This window comes from Myxocyprinus asiaticus, chromosome 16 (genome assembly GCF_019703515.2).
Source record: "Myxocyprinus asiaticus isolate MX2 ecotype Aquarium Trade chromosome 16, UBuf_Myxa_2, whole genome shotgun sequence".
NCBI lineage: Eukaryota > Metazoa > Chordata > Actinopteri > Cypriniformes > Catostomidae > Myxocyprinus > Myxocyprinus asiaticus.
The window spans coordinates 13,520,390-13,541,678 of record NC_059359.1 but is presented as its reverse complement, the minus strand read 5'-3'; the positions used below and the strand labels follow the sequence as shown (position 1 = coordinate 13,541,678).

Sequence of the window (21,289 nt, the reverse complement as noted above, 5' to 3'; positions counted from 1 at the left end):
ATTTGTGCTACAGTAGCTCTTCTGTGGGATTGGACCCTGTCGCTGGTTCACCGGTTGTCCTTCCTTGGACCACATTTGGTAGGTACTAACCACTGCATACCAGGAACACCCCACAAGACCTGCTGTTTTGGAGATGCTCTGACCCAGTCGTCTAGCCATCACAATTTGGCCCTTGTCAAAGTCGTTCAGATCCTTACGCTTGCCCATTTTTCCTGCTTCAAACACATGAAATTCAAGAACTGATTGTTCACTTGCTGCCTAATATATCCCACCCCTTGACAGGTGACATTGTAACAAGATAATACATGTTATTCACTTCACCTGTCAGTGGTTTTAATATTGTGGCTGATCAGTGTATATTCAGACAGGAAAAAGGTAGAGATCATAGAGTGGTGTGAAGGGACAGAGAGGAGGAGATAGACAGGCAGGCAAGGGATAGAGAGAGTTTTAAAAGGACAAATGTTGAGGGGGAAGTGAGAGAACTGAACATCTGTTTGTGTGATGATCTAACAGGCTGCATCTGCATGCTCTCTTTCCCCTGGCACACCACTGTTTGTTTTCTCTGTCATCTCTGCCACAGACTAGCACTTACCTGACGCTGATTTCAATTAGGCGTCTAACTGTCTGAAGAAATGAATAAAGCTGAGGAGCCAGAACAGAGACAACAAGAAAGACAGACTGTAGGAGACAAATAAAATGTTAACATAAAGACAAAGTAGAATGAAGATATATAGACATATCCATGTTGAGGAAGCTTTAATCAGGTTTTGGGATGCTACTGAGAAAAGGACCCAACTACATTGAAGCAATTTAGGGGGCCAATTTCTTAAAACATAGTATTTTATAAATTATTTTATAATACAAAACAATTATATACTGTACATACATAACTACTGAATCAGATTATTGTATCAGATATAGATAATTTATTTTTGCAATCAGATCAGTATTTACTGTATCTAGCGCATAAACAATATTGGTAACAACATTAAGCTTAAACAGATTTACAAAAAATTTTAGTAATGAAACTATATATATATATATATATATAAACTCTTAATTATACTTGGTTTAAAACACAGTGATTAAAAATATTTGCATGGACTTCTGAACTGTGAATTGAAATTAATCATCCAAACAAACTGACTCACTAAGACGAATCAGGACATCCCAGCATTACATACGAGGCACACTGAGATTTTGTTTGAGTATGGTTTCAGTTAGCTCGGCCGTAAAGCTGTGTACACAATAGAATGGAACATAAAAATCAACTTTTTGTCACTACATTGCAACTCGCAAGTAGCTTGTTACTGGAATAACTGTTTCAAACACAGCTTAGCTACCATTACGCTACTGAAAATTTAGTTAAGCGTCTCTAATTTTAGTTAGTTACTCTCCAACACGTCTATAATGAATCTGTTTTAAGCTTTTTTAAACTGCCTGGACCCTTCATTACCTTCCCAGATTGATTACATGGGTTTACACCAACAGTTCATTAAATAAATAATTTCTTCTCTTATCCAGCTTCCACATCTGTGTCTGCTTTTGGCCATCCGTCCAGAAGATACCCAGATACCCTCACATAAAAGAAAGCTATTATCTCCCTTACACAACAGCGAAGCAGAGGCTTGGAAAAGATACTATGCTGAATACTACTCTAATTGGGTTTCATGCCAGCAGAATTTACAACATCTGTAACTCGGATTATAGCGGTGCCAAACAACGAAAATTACAGAAATGGCTTTACAAACACTTTTATGGGCTGTTAATGATAAACAGATTCATTGCCGTAGTGGTTCGTCACAAACATTTACAATCAGAGGCCCAGTTAGCTTAAAAGGGGCCCTTTAATTCCGGAAGCAGGGTGACAAAATGAATCATGCGTGGCTGGGAAAAACACAGGGTTCTGTGTGTTTGTGAGTGTGTGTGTGTGCACATTTCAGTGTGCAGAAAGTGTTTGGGAGAGTTTGGGAGATGAAATGGCTAATCGCTCATAATTCACACATTTCACAGTGGGGCTGTTACAGATGGCTTGAAGACTGTCCTCTTTTCTCTCCATCAGAATCAATCCCATAGATAATGAGTGCTTAGTGGCTGAACATAATCAGATACATATGAGGGGGAATTGTACTGAATATCAAATCCAGTCAAGCCATATCACATCCACTGCTAAATGAGCCAGACATAACATTTGGGTCTTAAGGGCAGCAATAAAACATTAGTACGCCATGGCCTTGTGTTCCTAGGTTGAACTCACCTTTCCTAGGACCACACCTCGTGGGCTTATTTTCATTTCATTTCATTTTTTATTTTTTTATTTTATTATTTTTAATTGTTTCCATGACTTTCACATAACATAGCTATAGAACGATGTGGTGTTAAGTTACATTGACAGTCAACTTGGGGTAACCTGGGGTTAAAGGTGCTATAAGCGATTTTAGCTGTTCTGGAACTTCCATGAGACAAAACCATTCAAATAGACACACCCCCACTTTCAAAACACCGCCCTACAAAGTTAGTGTTGAGACTGACACCGAACTGTTGAGCAATTCTCACAGTTGTCAAACACAACAGTAGCAAAATAGCACCCTCAGCTAACAACTGGTATGAATCCGAATATGACATTAAATCTGAACAATCCATTTCAACTACTACACTAGAATGCACAAAATGATTGACAGGAGTGTTTTGACTGGCTGATCAAAGAATTTTTGTTTGCTATTTATATAGTCTAGTACTGTCACAGAGACCGGTAAGATATCTCAGGACACTTATATCAGTGACATTTTTCAGGGAGAAGGAACATTTTCTGCATACCATTTCATAAAAAAATTACTTACAGCATCTTTAAATGGGGTAGTTCCGGTTGTTTTTGTCAAAGCATTTACAATGAATGGGGACTAGTGATTTCAATCTTCAAAAAGGATGCAGAAGCACCATAAAAGTGGTGTATACAACTTGTGCATTATATTATAAGTTCATTTTTGAGTGAGCTATTCTTTTAAGTGCCTTGCTCAGGTAATACAGTAGCTCAAGAATCAGCCCTTTCAGGGTTCGAACCTGCAACAACTTGGTGATCACCCCAGACCTTTAACAATTAGCCAACTCTACTCCATCCATCCAGCCCACCATGAATCCATTCATCCATCTATCCATATATCCATATATCCATCCATCCATCCATCCTTCGGTTATTCAACTCCGAACTTACTTAAATAGAATAAGTTTTACCAAAATAAGCCAGACAGGTTTAACAGCCAATTAGCCAAGTAAGCTTAACAATTACCACTTCCATCTCTAAAAATACGAGCTCTAGCTTATTAAAGATTAAACACATCAAATTAGTCAGTGTTATTTTCCAAAGCTTTAATGGCACATAAGAAATGCAAGGCTGAGGACTGGAAAAATGAATGACCTCACATCATTCATTGAGGTGACATTGAGGTTAAACATTGCACGCTTCTTATACACAAACACACAGACACAATCAGGCTCTCATGAGCTCCATAACAGCACTAACAATCCCACTCTGTTAACATGAGTCAGTTCTAACCCAATGACTATAGGGGACATCTGCGATGGGAGACGAAAGAAGGATTATGCAGTCATTTGGCTAAGGATGACCGTAGCTATAGGAATAATGTAGTGTGATGACTAAATGACACACAAATGAAGACATCTGAATTGTTTTGCTATCTATTAAATGGTTGGATTGAATACAATCAACTGTTTTTTTTTTATTTTTTTTTTTTTTTTTAAATCAGGGTAACATATCCTACATTAAGATGACACTCTAACAGAGAGAAAGAGAAAGCTGTCACACATAATGAGGCTTTAATGTTGCAGTAATTCAGATAATAGTCTTTGTTAATGCATTAGTCAGAGTCTACATTGTCATTCCATATTCTTCCAGGTTCCTTCACTTTGGACACTAAGCAAAGATATATCAGTATTCAGATGTAAAAAAAATAATAAAAAATTGATTAAAAAAACAGATAGATTTGACTCTAAACTCTGATTTAATAAGCTATATCCAAAGCCATTGTAAAATGTGTGCGACGAGTGCATGATGTGTCCAACATACCACACTCCGTTTTGACAGTTGAAAAAGTGCATCTTTGGGGTACTTAAAGTACACTTCTTTTTGCTGCATTTAATAATATTATTAATAATACCTTTAATTTGTATAGCGCCATTCCAGAGCTCAAGGACGCTTCACAATAATGACATGCTAATAATACATTGTACAGTCACAGGAAAGCAAATACAAAAAAAATTCAGTGTTACATATACTACTCGCACTACTTACAATACAAAATAACGTAGAATAGTGCAGAAGTGTGCGGTTTGGGGCGCACCTCTTGACTACCACATCCAGGGTGTGCTGAGTGACTCCAGCCAGACCAATTGACCCAGTTGCTAGGGAGGGAAGAGTTATGCGGGTTACCTTACATTATGTTATGGTTCTAGCTCTCGGTGGGGCGCATGTTGAGTTGTGCATGTATGCCATAGTGAATATCGTTGTGAACACAACTTAAGGTGTGTTTTTGGCATGACACAAAGCTGGGACGCATGGCATCTGGGTAGTTCCAGTTCTGCATGCTGACTGGTCAAAATAAATTCTATGAAGGTAAAGCAGTGTCTAAATGATAGTAAGATTTGTAAAAGCTTAAATTAATTACAAGCATGATAGAAAGATCTGCATGCGCAGTGTAAGATTTGAGAAAGCGTAACTCAAATTGTAAGTGTATATAAACTGCATGCACACAGAACACTTTGTAAAGGTGTAAATCAAGTTACAAGCGTAAGAGTCTGCATAAGTGTTATTCATGTGTTGTGAATTTGTAATTTCATATTAACACAAAGTAAATTTTATTTGTATACTTCTTACTTTTTTTGCGCTTACACTTTTGGCACTGTTTTTGCGCCTAAACATGGCCAAAAACACTGCAAACCTGCAGTTGGCGATATGCAAGCATAGAAAAAAATTCTAATGGAAAAACTTTGTCCTAAATATTTTATTGTATACAGTAGTAACTGTTTTTATTAGAGCTGTCAGAATTAACATGATAACGCATGAGATTAATTAAAAAAGTTTAACGTGTAGAATTTTTCTTTATCGTGATTGACATATTTACTGTTAATACAGCATAAACCAGTATAAACAGGAACCTTTGCGATGTGTCCACCCGGATTTATTTCACTGATGCACACTTGACAACACACACATACACACATACAACAGCGCTTCCGTGTCAGTGATAAAATGATGGAGAATGGACCTTTTAATGCTATCTGATGTATAAAACAAGCCCAGATTGTACTTGTGATAGAAATCAAGTATTTTTCAGCCTATGTAAGGTGCATTTTATTTACCAAAGAAGCACGTCAATTCTTAACTATCACCAAAACGCAGAATGAGACATTTTTGGCTGCATGCACTTTTATGTGGAGTTCAAAGCAGCGATTGACGCTGGCACTGACACCCTGACTCCCTGACACGAATCATGAATGCAGCTTTATGATTCATGATGTTGGAAAGTGGATAGCCACAGTCTACCGGTAGATTAATATTGCGAAGGATGTAAGTTTAGGAGATTTTATGCCCATTGCAAAAATGCAACCTATGGGGAGACTAGTTCTTTCAATTAGTCAAACTCTCACTTAGACTTTGGGAAACATTTAATGTTACTTGAATCTTGATACTGTGAAAGGCTTTGTTTGAAAAATGTTAATAAAGCATTATATTGTAACATATTGTTTTCTTTTCTTTCCTAAGATGGAAATAAATGCATTTTGACAGGACAAGAAGTATATATAGTGTCAAATTGCGGCACTTTCAAAATCTTATTTAAATACAAAAAAGTATGCGATTCATCGCAATTAAAACTTTTAATAGACTGACAGCACTATTTTTTTTTATGTAATAAGGCACTTAAGGATGTGCATTATTGTGAATATACAGTGGACAGGGCAAAATATATATAGGGCACAGTATATCTCTGCCTCTTTTACCTTTTTGCTTAATTAAATCTGGATTTTTTACTTCTAAACTTTTTCCCCTGGCTTTTAAGTAAATGTATCAGACATCTTCACACCAAACACACACACACACACACACACCCTCATATATAACAAATTTAAGGAATGTATATTATAAACTCACCTTCCCTAGACCCTCACTTGACTACACCTGTCATCCATCCCATAGTTTTGGGTCTCTCTGTCTAAGAATGGAGGGGCTTTCTGTAGCCTACTGACCTCACGGCTGCTTCTAGAGAGACAACTGCACGAGTGTGTTTGTGGATGTGTTGGGCTGAGGGTGCATGGGGAGTACAATGCTCATCCAGTGATTGAGAGCTGTGGCGGACCCCAAGAGACAGAAACAGAGAAAGAGTTGGGGTGTGGGAATTGGGAGTGTGTGTGTGCATGTGAGAGAGGCTGTGGGAGCTGAAGGGACCCATTGAGCTTAGATCCCATGCCTCTGCCTTCATTAACATGCAGATAGAACAGCTGTCGTCACTTTGCCATGATGGCTGAAATATTTAAGACTCACTGTTTACTGAAAGACTCTCGCACTGACAAGCCCACAAGTTCATCCCTTGCTTTCTCTCCTCCTCTACTCGCTTTCACCTTCTCATTGTCTTTCTCTTAATCTTTATAGATAACTCAGCTTCTCGTCCCACATCCATTCCGAGCGTGGCACACTCATTTGGATGATAATGGAGAGTTTGAGTGACAGTTTTTAATCCGGCCCCTCTCTAATGATATTTGCTTTTCTCCAGTACATCTACAGCTATCAAAATGTCACAGACAGATTTACACAGGGCCAGCCCACCAAACAAAGCTTATTTCACCCCACCGTTTTAGAGAGTCAGAGAAAATCCATATCAACTACAAATCAATGGCAGGAAATTTACGAGCATTACCTGCAGGCTAACGGCGCCTAACATCTCACTACAAGCACATGAATAAATGAATACATAAATAAAGCAGATAGATATTGTGGAGAGAACAGCAAATATGATAGGGTCTTTTTTTTTTCATAATGTTTACATGTACACTTTTGTATGTTTGAATGGACACGGAACATAACAAATTTACAACTTAAAGAGACATTTTACAAATCTTTATGACTGGTTTTAACAGAACATTTCTGGAAACTTTACAAGGGTACCATTGCAGATGAACAATTTCAAACCATTTATGAGTGAATGATGAAGAAACTTTGTCAGAGAAAGAAATGAAAATAATGTAATCCAGATGGGATAAAAGTTAAAAAAGTAAAGTTCTTTGCACTCTGCATGGCTAAATTTAAATATCATTAAATCTCAACAGGTTTTAAAGGTTATGGAGTTATATTAATGTATGCTTTACTTATTTACTGATTTCTGAGTGTGTTGTCACAATTGTTCAGACCAATCTTTAAAAAATTACACAGAATAGAAAGATACGTGTTATAATGTCAAATTAGGTAAATAGTTAACTGTTTATTATAAATACAGTAAAATCAACCTATTAATTTTTTTATTAATTATATCAACCCCAAAGGATTCATAAACATTTTTATATTTCTAAAGTTGTTCAAAAGTAGAAGGGTTTACGTTTTAGATAATACGTTAATATTGTACATTTCAGTGTCAATGCCAATGAACATATAGTATGCTTGATTCAAACTTAGGGTTCCCCCACTTTTTGGCCAATTTATTTCCATGATATTTCCATGACTTTTCCATGATTTTTACATGATTTTTCCAGTCATTTGAATTACTGGATACAGATTTTTTTTATTTTATTATTTTATAGAAATCGCACTCACGATTAGCAATTTCTTGCCAATTAAATAATTTAGAGCAGAACATAACAACAAAACTGTATATTCACTACATAAATTTCTATGACTTTTCCATGACTTTTTAAGATTTAACTTTTCCAGGTCTGTAAATCTCAGTAACATTTTACAATAAGGTTCCATTTGTTAACATTAGTTAACAACATTAACATTAACAACATGAACTAACAATGAACAATACTTTTACAGCATTTATTAATCTTAGTTAACGTTAATTTCAACATTTAGTGAGACTTTTTCAATCAAAAGTTGTAGACAGTATATTAATATTAGTTAAAACCTGTTGATGTGCATGCCCCCCCCCTCCCAGAACTGATGTCACTTTGCTTAAATTAGTTCACATATACTATACAGTCTAGTCAAAAAAGAGTTAATAATGTTGACATATTATAAAGATGTATAATTTGTCAACATTATGAACAATTTTGAACAGCACACTATATAGTAAATGTGAACTCATTTAAGCAAAGTAAAGTCAAACCCATGGGTGGGGTCAATGAGCATCAACAGGTTTTAATGCACTATGAATTAATATGAACTATTAATGAAAATTGTTATTTTTATTAACTAACACTAACAAAGATTAATAAATGCTGTGAAAAAAGATGTTGTTCAATGTTAGTTCATAACAACTAATGCATTAACTAATGTTAACAAATGGAACCTAATTGTAAAGTGTTACCTAAATCTCTATTGTACAATTCCCTGATATAATATTTCTAGGTTTTCCATGACCTTTGGAATCCTGACACTTTACTAACTTATACTTAAATACCTACTAATACTAATGAGATCACGTTGGATATGGAGACTTAAACTGAGCTCTTTAGGCAGGGGTCAGTGTCATAAAGAGATGTCCTACAAACAAACAAAAAGTCGATGAGTGTGTTAGCATTACGCTCCCAGCTAATTACATTAATCACTTGCCCAGTTGTTTACAATGCCATCGAAGCAATACAATTTAAAGTATTGCTGCTTTCGTTGTCTTTCTCATGCTTCCTTTTGCTATATGTCTCCATTCTGCCTCACACAGCCTAGGGGGCCTGCCGTGGCTGCTCATCACAAAACTAAATAAAACGCGACAGACCTTCAGGGCACAATTACCCAGTGTCAACAATTAGCTCTCCATGCAGGCACTTTGCAGCAGAGTCTCTGAAAGCACTGAACATGTCTATATGGAACCTGGAGGAATGTACATGTATCTTTAATACGACTCATTAAAAAGTAACACTTTATTAACATGGTATTTTGGACATGATATCATGGTAATACCATGTTTTTGGAAATGTACTATGGTTATATCAAGGATTTTTATCATGGTAATACAATGGCATTTAAGCCTTGTAATATCAAGTAAATACTATGATATCTTTGCTGAAAACAACAACAAAACAAAACAAAAACAATGTAAATCAGCATAAGGTACATTGTGGTCTTTGCTAGATTAAGCTTGTTTTTCTGGTCTCCTAGCCTGACCATGCTGGTTTTCATCTGGTCTAGCTGGTTTCCCAGCCTGACCAAGCTGGTATTCAGCTTGCTCTCCAAGCCTGACTAGATAAAATCATTAAACCAGTCCAGCCTGACAAGTGGAAATCTGCATGGTGGTCAGCTGAAATAAGACTAGCAAACCACTTTAGACATTACATACAGTTGAAGTCAGAAGTTTACATACACTTAGGTTGAAGTCATTAAAACAAATTTTTTAAACTACTCCACAGATTTAATATTAGCAAATTATAGTTTTGGCAAGTCGTTTAGGACATCTACTTTGTGCATGACACGAGTAATTTTTCCAACAATTGTTTATAGACAGATTTTTTCACTTCACAATTCCAGTGTGTTTGAAGTTTACGTACACTAAGTTAACTGTGCCTTTAAGCAGCTTGGAAAATTCCAGAAAATGATGTCAAGCCTTTAGACAATTATCCAATTAGCTTCTGATAGGAGGTGTACTGAATTGGAGGTGTACATGTGGATGTATTTTAAGGCCTACCTTCAAAGAGTGCCTCTTTGCTTGACATCATAGGAAAATCAAAAGAAATCAGCCAAGACCTCAGAAAACAAATTTGTTGACCTCCACAAGTATGGTTCACCCTTGGGAGCAATTTCCAAATGCCTGAAGGTACCACGTTCATCTGTACAAACAACAGTATGCAAGTATAAACACCATGGGACCACGCAGCCATCATACCACTCAGGAAGGAGACACATTCTCTCCTAGAGATGAACGTAGTTTGGTGCGAAAAGTGCAAATCAATCCCAGAACAACAGCAAAGGACCTTGTAAAGATGCTTGAGGAAACAGGTAGACAATTATCTATATCCACATTATAAAGAGTCCTATATCAACATAATCTGAAAGGCTGCTCAGCAAAGAAGAAGCCACTGCTCCAAAACCACTATAAAAAAGCCAAACTACAGTTTGCAAGTGCACATGGGGACAAAGATCTTACTTTTTGGAGAAATGTCCTCTAGTATAATGAAACTGAATGAAATTGAACCGTTTGGCCATAATGACCATGGTTATGTTTGGAGGAAAACGGATGAGGCTTGCAAGCTGAAGAACACCATCCCAACAGTGAAGCATTGGGTGGCTGCATCATGTTGTGGGGGTGCTTTGCTGAAGGAGGGGCTGGTGCACTTCACAAAATAAATGATATCATGAGGAAGGAAAATGTTATGTATATATTGAAGTAATATCTCAAGACATCAGCCAGGAAGTTAATGCTCGGTCACAAATGGGTCTTCCTAATGGACAATGACCACAAGCATACCTCTAAAGTTGTGGCAAAATGGATTAAGGACAACAAAGTCAAGGTATTGGAGTGGCCATCACAAAGCCCTGACCTCAATCCAATAGAAAATTTGTGGGCAGAACTGAAAAAGTGTGTGCGAGCAAGGAGGCCTACAAACCTGACTCAGTTACACCAGTTCTGTCTGAAGGAATGGCCAAAATTCCACCAGCTTATTGTGAGAAGCTTGTGGAAGGCTACCCAAAAGGTTTGACCCAAGTTAAACAATTTAAAGCAATGCTACCACATACTAACAAAGTAAATGTAAACTTCTGGCCCACTGGGAATTTGCTGAAATAAATCATTCTCTCTATAATTATTCTGACATTTCACATTCTTAAAATAAAGTAGTGATCCTAACTGACCTAAGACAGGAAATGTTTTCTATGATTAAATGTCAGGAATTGTGAAAAACTGAGTTTGAATATATTTGGCTAAGGTGTATGTAAACTTCTGACTTCAACTGTATATGAATATTGTAATCATTCAGTACCATGGCATATACAGTATATCAAAGAACCATGGTAATTCAACCTAAAACCATCACTGTACCATGGTACTGCCGATGTACTTATTTTGTAAGGGCCAGAAAAGCCTGAATGAGAAAAGGAGAACAAGTGCAGGGGTGGGAAGCTACCTTAGTTAGTGGTGTGGTTTGGTGTGAACAACAAGAAAAAGACACAATGATGATGTGAATGTGTCCTAAAGGCCTCTTTGCTAGAAAATCCAGCTTGAACCAGCTTTAGGTGGTAGTTGTGTTTTAGAATACTATAACTGGTTTCCAGCAGGTCAAAGCTGGTCATTTCCAAGCTGGTTTAGGTGATTGACCAGCTGGACTACCAGCTGGTGCAGACCTGGCTGAGCTGGTAGACCATCTTGGACCAATAGCAAACCAGCTACCACATTCCAAAAACCAGCTTCACAACCTTTAAATGGTATGACCTGGTGTTTAGCTAAGGTTGTGGATTGGAGACCAAGCCACGCAGACTCCATAGGGGATATGGATGATTACACGCATTGACAGTGTGTGAGCCACTGTAATCCAAACCTCTTTACAACCACTCTCTGAGGCAGCCCCACCCCATCTGTACTCAGTACAGTGACAATAATACTAAAAGAGGCAGAAAATGATGTGGAGAGGGGAGGAGAGCGAATGAGCTATGTCCCTATCTGAGGGTTGACATAGGCTATCACTGTCACCACCTGAAATATGACCTGCTCCATCCATCAAACTGTCCCGACCTGAGTGGGAGAAAGAGAGAGAAATGAAGAGAGATTATGGCATGTATAATCTTTCTCTCTCTCTCTCCCTCTTTCATTAGAAGAGATATATAGTCACATTAAAAGAATCTTTATGGGTAATGGGGACTTATTTGCAAGACAGTGTGAAGTGGGCAAACGAGTCTTTTAGAAGCAAGCCAATCTTCACACATGTATACACACGCACTGCATCACACACTATATGTGCGGTAAACAGTAATGCAGCTGCAGTTCACCCTGAGGAAAACCACATTTATGCAAAGTTTGTAAATTAATGGGATGGAAATAGAGAGGTTGCATTGCCACAGATAAACACTCCACTTCACCAGAGTCTTCAAAAAGGCTGACATGGCCAGATTGGACAGTCTGCACTTCAGAGAGCAGATTATTTCACTTTTGTTCTGTTTTCTCATGTCTCTAGCTGTTTATTGGAGGGAAAAATTACAAAACATATTTATGTAAACAGAGAGAGAAATGCAAGTCTAATTACTCGCAGATGTATTTTGTTCAAAAGACTGATTCGGTTACACCATGTTAGCCCATAAAAATGGCTGCCACAATATGGTAAAATGCCACTATGAACTAAAAATTGAAAATGAACAGCGACAGGACATAAGAAAAACATTGCATCTTCAGAACAGAGTGACTTAAAGACACATATATGTCTTCAGGTAACAAATAGTTACAGTGATAGAGTCGGGTATTTCACAATAGCTAACATGCAGCATTGACAGCTATTCAAGCCGTCCACCGGTGCTGAGAGTGACACACTGGTGCAGTTGGGGAGTTAACAAGACGGCTCTGGAGATGAGGCCTTCTGATACTTGAGAGGGCTTTGCACTGAAATGCGATGTCAGATAGTGAGGATTATGCATTCACTTCACATCAAAGACAGCTTTGTTCTCACAAGAGAACATAGACAGGCGGAAAAAGAGGGACTACATTCATTCATTCCCTATTACAGATCTCTTTGATTGAAGTTTGTACACAAAACGGCCTTAAACTGACACGGCAGAAAGCCGGCAACATTTTGTAAAAGTCTTTGAAAGAGATTTCTTGTACAAAATTGCGTAGGCACTCCAGGATGTAATGATTTGGAGCTATTCAGCCCCCCGCACATTGCTGTAGACAGGGACTCCCTTTGTGTAAACAGTTTTAGCATGAATAACACTGTCTTTTCAGAAAATAAATGATTTAAAGAAGAAGAAGAAAAATTGTTATAAAAATCAAGCCGGAGATAAATGCGAGTCGCTTTGTCTTCTGATGTCTTATTCCAAATGTCCTTGGTTCTTGCTGAAAATTAAAGGTCAAAGGAGTATTTGAAATTAAATTACAGAGAACGCTAGCCATCTGTGATATATATCATAGCTTTCTCCTTCTCTCTCAACAGTAGCTTTCATTCCCTCTCTCTGCCTCTCTTTTACTGACTCATTGTTTGAGTCTCATATCTGTTTATAGGCTCTAGTCGGTAATGTTAGTGCACTGACAATCTTAATGCATAATAGATCTCCATACAATCCATTTATGTGATCTGGATTGCTTATTTATCAATATATCGTAAAATCTCACATGTCCAGGTTACATTTCACCACAAAATGAAAAGACAAATCTATTATAAAAAGAATATGTTGCATGAACAAAATGAAGGCTCATTAATATTTTTGTATTGTGACATTATTTTCATGAAAATTAAGCACCCACTCTCCCCCAGCTGTTATGAACATAATGCTTCTGGTAGAGACGTTTTATGTTTTTTTTTTTTTTGTTTTGTTTTTTTTATGTAATTCTTATTATTACAGTAAAATTCTTGTAATACAATTTAGTTTTAAATCAGCATAAATTTAAAACAACAACCAACAAATAAAACCATGATGCATAAATACTTCAAATAAATAGCTCCAAATACATACATACATACATACATACATACGTACATATATATATATATATATATATATATATATATATATATATATATATAAGTAATGAAAATGAGGATTTTATTCATGGAAATGATTATGGTGGAGGGATGCTTAACTGTCATTCAAATCAAGATACATTGCAAAATATCTTGATGGTCTTTAAAATGGGATCCATTTTAATTTCTTTCTTTTAATGTTTGGGCCTAAATGTGCCACGGACATTTTTTTTTTTTTTAGATCCACCCCTATCGCCTATATAACACAGGCCTGTACACTGAGGGTTAAGCAGGACTGATTGTAATCAGCGAAAGAACAAAAACATATTTGAATTGAACATCATATGCTCATTTATCATTGAAGACCCATTTCACAAGCCACTGGAAGTGCTCCATTTCAACTGTGTATGATTTTTATCTTACCACTAGGAGTTCTTCTAAGAGTTCCTAGCTAAGAGTTTTTGCTTAAAACCTATTTACAAACCTGCTAAGAGCAAATTTTACTCATGCAATCTTAAAGTAAGGGTAAGGTGAAGTTAACCTCATTACTATGGATGACGTCACGTTCTATAGGTGAGCTTTCTTAAATCGCCCAAGATGATAGGCTGTCAGGGAACCGCTATTCATTGACAAAATTTTGTATATATAATATAATATAATATACTATATTCTCTAATGGAAAAGCTTAAAAATAAAGTGTTCATATTCATACACAAACTAGAAAATAGGCAACATGCTTGTTGATGCAGAATTCTTTTCGGTTGACGAACACATCTTCAGCCTGTGCTGGTGCACTGGAACGAAAGTGCATCAATTCAACCAACTTCACCAGGTAGCCCATTGATGGCCATGAAAACTACCTTATTTCTCTGCAGCGAGCGTGCATCCACAGGAAAACATGAAATGACGGATGATGTGCTATCTGGAGAGGGAATTTATAGTCTGATGCATGATGCTGCTGACAGATGACTGAGAAATTTCCAATTAATCCATGCACAGTTGCAGTTTTTCTGTGGATAGGCCAGGGAGCGCAGAGTTGTCAAAATCTTTATCCCCGGGGTAATTGGGATGATTTGCTTTGTGGGATAAGTAATTGCCTCCCTAACTGAGTTTAAAATAATGAAAACACCCTCACAATTTAGGCGATACCTTTTTTAAAAGGTCAATGTCAAAATTATATTATAATATTAAAATACATAGACTCGATTGCCAATAGTGATACTTTTTCTATAATATTATATACATTGACTCAATTGCGACGTGGATAGACGACTGCAGCCATGCTTCAGATTTTTTGTGGGTTTCATGGATGTTGTTGTGGGTTTAAGAACTACTTTTAATTATAAAATGCTCCATGAATTACTCTTAGTTGAAAAATATACGAGTCCTAAAATTAGGAGTGACATGCCTCTAACATGTATTCAGTTGCTTTTAAATTTCTGAGTTAAGATTTTTTTGTGAATACGGGCTCTGATCAACAATAAAATCTCAGAGTGCAATCCTGAAAATATTTACCATGCTCATTTTCACCTCATAAATAGTTAGAGAGAGCTATCACAGCTTATCAACTTAGCATGTGCAGAAAAAGAACATTTTATGTTATCGTCACATTACAAGAACAAAGACTGTGGTCTTGGCATTGGCCTTCAATGGAGAGGATAGAAGAAACAAAATTTACATTTTGTGAGGGTGATTTTCCTGTGATATCTACATGGATGCCAGAGAAACAATGAAACTCCTCCACACTCATGCATCTGACATTTAAAAATATTAATAAGCCAAGAACACTGCTTTTTCGTTGTCACGCATTAGTCTTACTCTGCCATCTATAATTAGCTGACAAAATTGCAACACAGCTCCGTCGAAGTCCTCACACATTGTGTCATCTGCCATCCTTCCACTTCCAGAGTTTCGCTGCATAATTGCTTCAAAATAAACACATGCATGTGTGCGAGAGATGCGTTCTCCACCAAGGTGTTCCCCTCCCAGACGCAATCACAGTTTTATTTTGAGCGTGGATCTGTGAGATCACTTCTTCCCAGAGCAAAAAAAGCCAGCCTCTGTGACTCTGCTATCAGTCAAGACAAAAAGGCCTCATCAATTGTCCATGATCTTTACCTCTGTTTGGGACAACTGTCAGTGAGTAATGCATGTGGAATCAAGAGTTGTCCCTCCTGGTGGTTTGAGCAGATTACTCCAAATCACAAAAGAGGATAATGTGTTGGAAGTCAGGGGGATGGCATGGGTGAATTATTTATATACTGTACAAGGTCTGCCACATAGATTCTCGGAAGTGATGCATACACGTTTACTCCAAAGCAAACCAAAGTTGCATCATGCGACACACAGAAACGCACACCCACAAAGATAAAAGCCATCTGTGCAACAATTGAAAAGCCAACCATTAACTCACTTTGTTTTTGGCAAGAGGGTATTCAGGACCTGAGATGGGATGCCAGAAACGGAATGCTCTGTATCCTTTTTTCCACCTTATTCCAAGCTCCCTCGCCTTGTTTTTCAGCTCTCTGACTAAGCTTCATTAGTCAGAAGCACAGGCTCTGATTTAGACCCTAATTAGAGCAGGAATGGCCAAACGCTGTGTGTTCCAGCCCTGATCATTGTGTTCAACTAGGATGGCCAGGGGCCACAGGCTTCCTCTGAATAATTATATCACTAATCGGTTAACACCTTGCAAACATACCGACCTTATTCTCGCAACACCTGCCTCCCTATCTGTACCCACTTCATCAGAAGTCTAAACAGTCGGCACCCTACTTTAAGCTATCTATATGACATCAGATTTATTTGGACTCTTATGTAGAGGACAAATCATGCAAATGTTGTCAGTGGTTACCACATGTGCTTCAGCCACATTAAGCCATATGGGTGCTCATATGGGTGATGCAGGTTCGAGTCTGGTCTGCAATGTATTCAGATTCCATTCCTTCACACTTTTTCCAATAATTTTCTGTTGCTCTCTCCATTATATATCTGGCCAACTATTAAATAAAGATCCAGACAGAGATGACCACATTTCTTCATCACGGATTGATTGTTATTAAACTGCAAAGTGATTTTCCTTCCAAGTTTCTTGAAAGTAAAAGCAGTGTGCGCTATTTCCAGAGGATGAGGTATCATGCAAACAAAGGGGGAAGGAGTGTGAAGAGTCTCCACAGAAATGGGTTGGAAGCAGGAACCTGTCACAAGCAGACTAGTGAATATGACAAGAGGTGCATGTGTGTTTTCATATGTACAGCTTGATGAAAGTATGTGCCATCACTTCTGATTTATGGAATCGATATAGGCTCATTAACGAAAGCTGGATGAGTGAGGAGGAGGAAATTAAGGGTGGAATAAGGATGTACAGGAGAAAGACAAAAAAGGAGACATCTAGGTTAAAAGGCATGCATGACACTGGCTGCCCTCCAAAAGGTCAACAATGCCGATTTCACCCCAAGCTCGTGATTCAAACCTATGCTGTCAGTCTGCTCCAGCATGATCTATTTTTATTCTTAATGTATCATCCCGTCTCATTTCTCAGATAAGGAAGAAAACACAGCCGTCAGAATATCTGTGGCCACAGGGCAAGTGCTGCGTTCTGTGTTGCCTCCTCAGCTTGAAACTCCTAGGAGACTCAGAGCAGACGTGTGATTTAAAGAGGCAGTCGGAGAGCACTCATATGGCAGTGCCATTTAGATTTAACACAAAGACTGTGACATGCATATTTCAGCAAGTTCAGAATCATTATTTATTTTCAGTGAAAATGGAAATGCAAAAATATTGTTTTGTATTAGTATTGTTATTTTAGTGTAATTGTTATTATCTTATTATTTTGGTGATGCTGATAAAATTACATTTGTATTAAATTTTTATTTATTTTTTTGTTGAAATTTGCGAGTACATAAAAATAACTAATGTTAGGTTCAGGTCGAGCATCATCATAACCTGTTGGTATGGGAGGCTTCACAGATTGTGCTTCAGACGGGCGCAGCTCGGCTGTGCTGCAGAGGCTCAAAGTGCGCAGTGAGGCATCTCCCGCTCTGTGTTCCCCGTTTATTCCCTTATTCCCGCGGAGGGAATTGAGCGCTGGCAGAGTCCCCCCTACTGTACAAAAACGGAACTTCTACTCATTCGCCATCGCAATCTCTCAGCCAAACACCATCAAACCTCAAATATTACTACCAAACGAGAAGTTTTCATTATATGTAGCTCTAGATGTAATAAGCCGCATATGGCAAACCAGTTAAACAGACAGTCCAATCGAGAGAAAGAGAGAGAGAGAGAGGGGAGAGAGAGTTTTTCTTTTATTCATTTCTCATTGTTAAAGAGAGATATCATCACTGAACCGGACACAACACGAGAGCTCTCAGCCTTTTTATTTTTATTTTTTACCTATGCCGTTAAACGCGTTATTACGCACTGGGCACTTCATCAGAGAAGTGTCAATGATACTGCTGTTATATAATCCATAAAGGAACATACTGGTTTTGTAACTATGATTTAAATTAGACTACCGCTTAAATGAATTTAAGTATAAAATGACATAAATGCGTAAAAATGTTCCCAACGCAAACTAAAAGAATAGGCTACGAGAAAGAGCCCCTTTCTTTGACATTGGAACAGACAAATAAGCAACTAATTTAACTAATTTAAACAAACTGTGAGGCGTTCTATAAAATAAATATTGCAATTATTTAAAAAAATCGAAGGAACGAACTTACATTTTTGCGCAACAGTCCAAAAGTTGCGAGAATACAGTTGGATTTTCTGGAAACAGGAACACGTTTTCCAAGTTTAAGTATAGGACATTATTGCGGAAATTCATTCAGGTTAAATGTGATCATTTACGTTATGCAGGGAAAGAAACGGAGACTTCTGACGAGAAGGTGTTTTTCCAATCCACAAGGGAGATACGTCCAGCAACTATTGCGCACAATGTAAAAACCAATGAAAAGGACAACAAATGCTTTAAATTGCCTCACAACAAACAAAAAACTATCAAATATGACTAAATGATTTAATAAGGAGACAATGTTGTCTAAAACTGCTTTGCCCACTGGGAATGGCAGCTCCACAGTATGGTACCATGGACAGCGAAACCTTCCTAAAGACATCCAAAAAGGAAACATGCAGTCGGAAGAGTTTTTCAGTAATCATTTACGCACTGAATTATCGAGGTTTGTTCTTTGATGCAACACTTAGAAAGAGTAGACAAAAGACAAACGCCTGCCAGCACTTAATGAGAATTATCCCTATAGGCTCCACTCAACACCACCTTAAAACGAGAGATATCACTTCATTATCCTTATCAAAGACGAGTGATTGACTATTCTAACTATATCAGTTTTGTGTTGTGCAAGCAAATGAGTTTAATTAAATTAGCATGATGAATAGTGCTGCAATTACAAATGGTAAATTAGATGCTCTGATCAAATCTAGACATATAAAAAAATCATATTGTGGGTTTACCTCCAAAAAGTTGGCATGTCCCATCTGTTTTGTCAGCACATAAAGCCTTTGCAAAATGACTCCACGACTATTCCTCCAACTTGTTCAGAGTAAGTTCGGTGCATTCATTCTTTCAACAGGCAATATCTACTCGAACAATGGCACAAAAGGATGTCTGTTTGCTCCAGTGGAAGAGAGGTGTTCACAGGACCGGAAAAAGACAACAAGCATCCATACATTCACAGTTTATCCTGTTAACGTGTAGCCTATTTCTGTTCTGTCACTTCTGATACCGTTCGTCGGTTTCCCAATTGTTTATGATTTAATCCACACCTTAAGCCCACAAGTCGTAATAGTCCCCCGTTATCCAAAAAACAACAACAAAGTCCTCAAGTGTAAAGGCTCCAGAGAGGCGGCTCAGGCTCGTGTTGTTTTCTCGGTGTGTATCGGGGCAGTGGGAGTCTTCCTCTAGGTTCTGGGGCTGTCCTCGCCCGCTCTGTCGACACAAACTGGATTCAGTGTTTGAAGGCAGGGAGTTGGGCACTAAAGCATATATCCAACTGCCCCCCCTGGTGGAGCAACAGCATTGCGTGGGTCACACCAGAATGAAGGAGAGGCACAACGATCATAAAGTGAAAATGAAGCGCACGAAGAGAGAGAGAGAGAGAGAGAGAGAGAGAGAGAGAGAGAGAGAGAGAGAGAGAGAGAGAGAGAGCGAGCACGAAGGGAGTTGTATTTAACCCTAAAAAAATCTAGCATTGACACTGATGATGTATTTTTTTATTTCATTAAAGTTTTTTTTTTCTTTTCTTTTCTTTTTTTTCCGGTAAGCTACTGATGCAACCGCTTACAATGTTTTTTTTTTTTTTTTTTTTTTTTTACTTCTGCCAACAATGGCAGCAAGGAGAAAATATTTATTTTTAAGCATAACCAATTTTCTTTGATATGCTACTTTTAGCTATAGTTACTTTGTGTAGTTTTTAAAACTGATATATAATATAGAACTGGATTGCTCGTGACGTCATAACAGTGAAGCCCCTGAGCCGCCATATACTATGCCCAAACATTCCAATGTCCCTACTGACTTAATAGGAAATCATCTCATTTCAGCGAGTAAACACTGGTCATTCAATCACCGATTTTATATCTTAAATCTGCATGTACATCCCTACAACGCAGACGTCCTACACATGTATTTATTTATTTATTTAAAGTCCGGAATTTTTCCTGTTTCTTGAAAGCCCTGATGAGTTATGTGTATCTATATCAAACAGTATCCACCTTTAACAAACTTAATCAGCGAACAGATCAACTGAATGTAAACAAGTTCACTGAAACTGAGGTAAGATTCAAAGACATTTTCAGACTTATTTATTGTGAACATCTTAGTGTTTTTTTCAGAGTTATTTGTTTTCATCAAAAAGTGCCTTTTTGCTTCACTTGAATAAGAGCGCGCGCTCTTTCTCCCTCTATCACACGGCGCAGCGGCGCGCAGAGAGAGAGAGAGAGAGAGAGAGAGAGAGAGAGCGCAGGACACGCAAATCAAAGTTGGTTAAATTTAAACTGATGCAAGGTTTAAATGGCAAACGAATATGTATTTATGACTATAACCATGTATGGCTACAGAGAGAACTTCAATATGAAAACAAGCATATCCTGGGCATTAAAGGCGATTTAGAAATCCCTGACTTTTTAAAGTCCGTTTCGGGGTTAAGGACCTATTGCCACCCTAAACAAGCAGATATTACAGCTTTTCCTACTTACATTACAACTTGTGGACAATTTTGCTGCTTCCTTTGGTGATGGTTGTTCTGTACTGTCAGGCTGAACACCGGGGCAGGTGCATCCACATATATCCGCGAATATCTTCTCCCTCATAATGAATATTATCCATAAGGAGCAAATTCAAAATGAAACATGATTGTTACTAGAGAGCGAAATGCTACTGCCGTATCCGCAGGTTGGAGACGGTGAAACGGGGGTGTTTTCGCCTGTCAGTCACTGATGCTCTATGAGAGTT

At 37.8% G+C, this 21,289-nt stretch overlaps 1 protein-coding gene across 9 annotated transcripts in view; it reads right to left on the bottom strand.

Annotated features, from left to right (window-relative positions):
• The window catches only part of adgrb1a (adhesion G protein-coupled receptor B1a), a 136,028-nt gene extending 116,307 nt beyond the window's left edge, over nucleotides 1-19,721 (bottom strand). For 4 of the 9 annotated variants that reach the window (XM_051721283.1, XM_051721287.1, XM_051721285.1 and 1 more), the window contains exon 1: nucleotides 19,291-19,720. The gene's annotated coding sequence lies outside the window, so the exon portion shown is untranslated. Of the gene's footprint in view, nucleotides 1-6,166; nucleotides 6,306-19,290 lie in introns of those variants that run through there. The other 5 variants (XM_051721286.1, XM_051721291.1, XM_051721289.1 and 2 more) reach the window with 4 other exon arrangements.
• Between the last annotated feature and the right edge of the window lie 1,568 nt (nucleotides 19,722-21,289).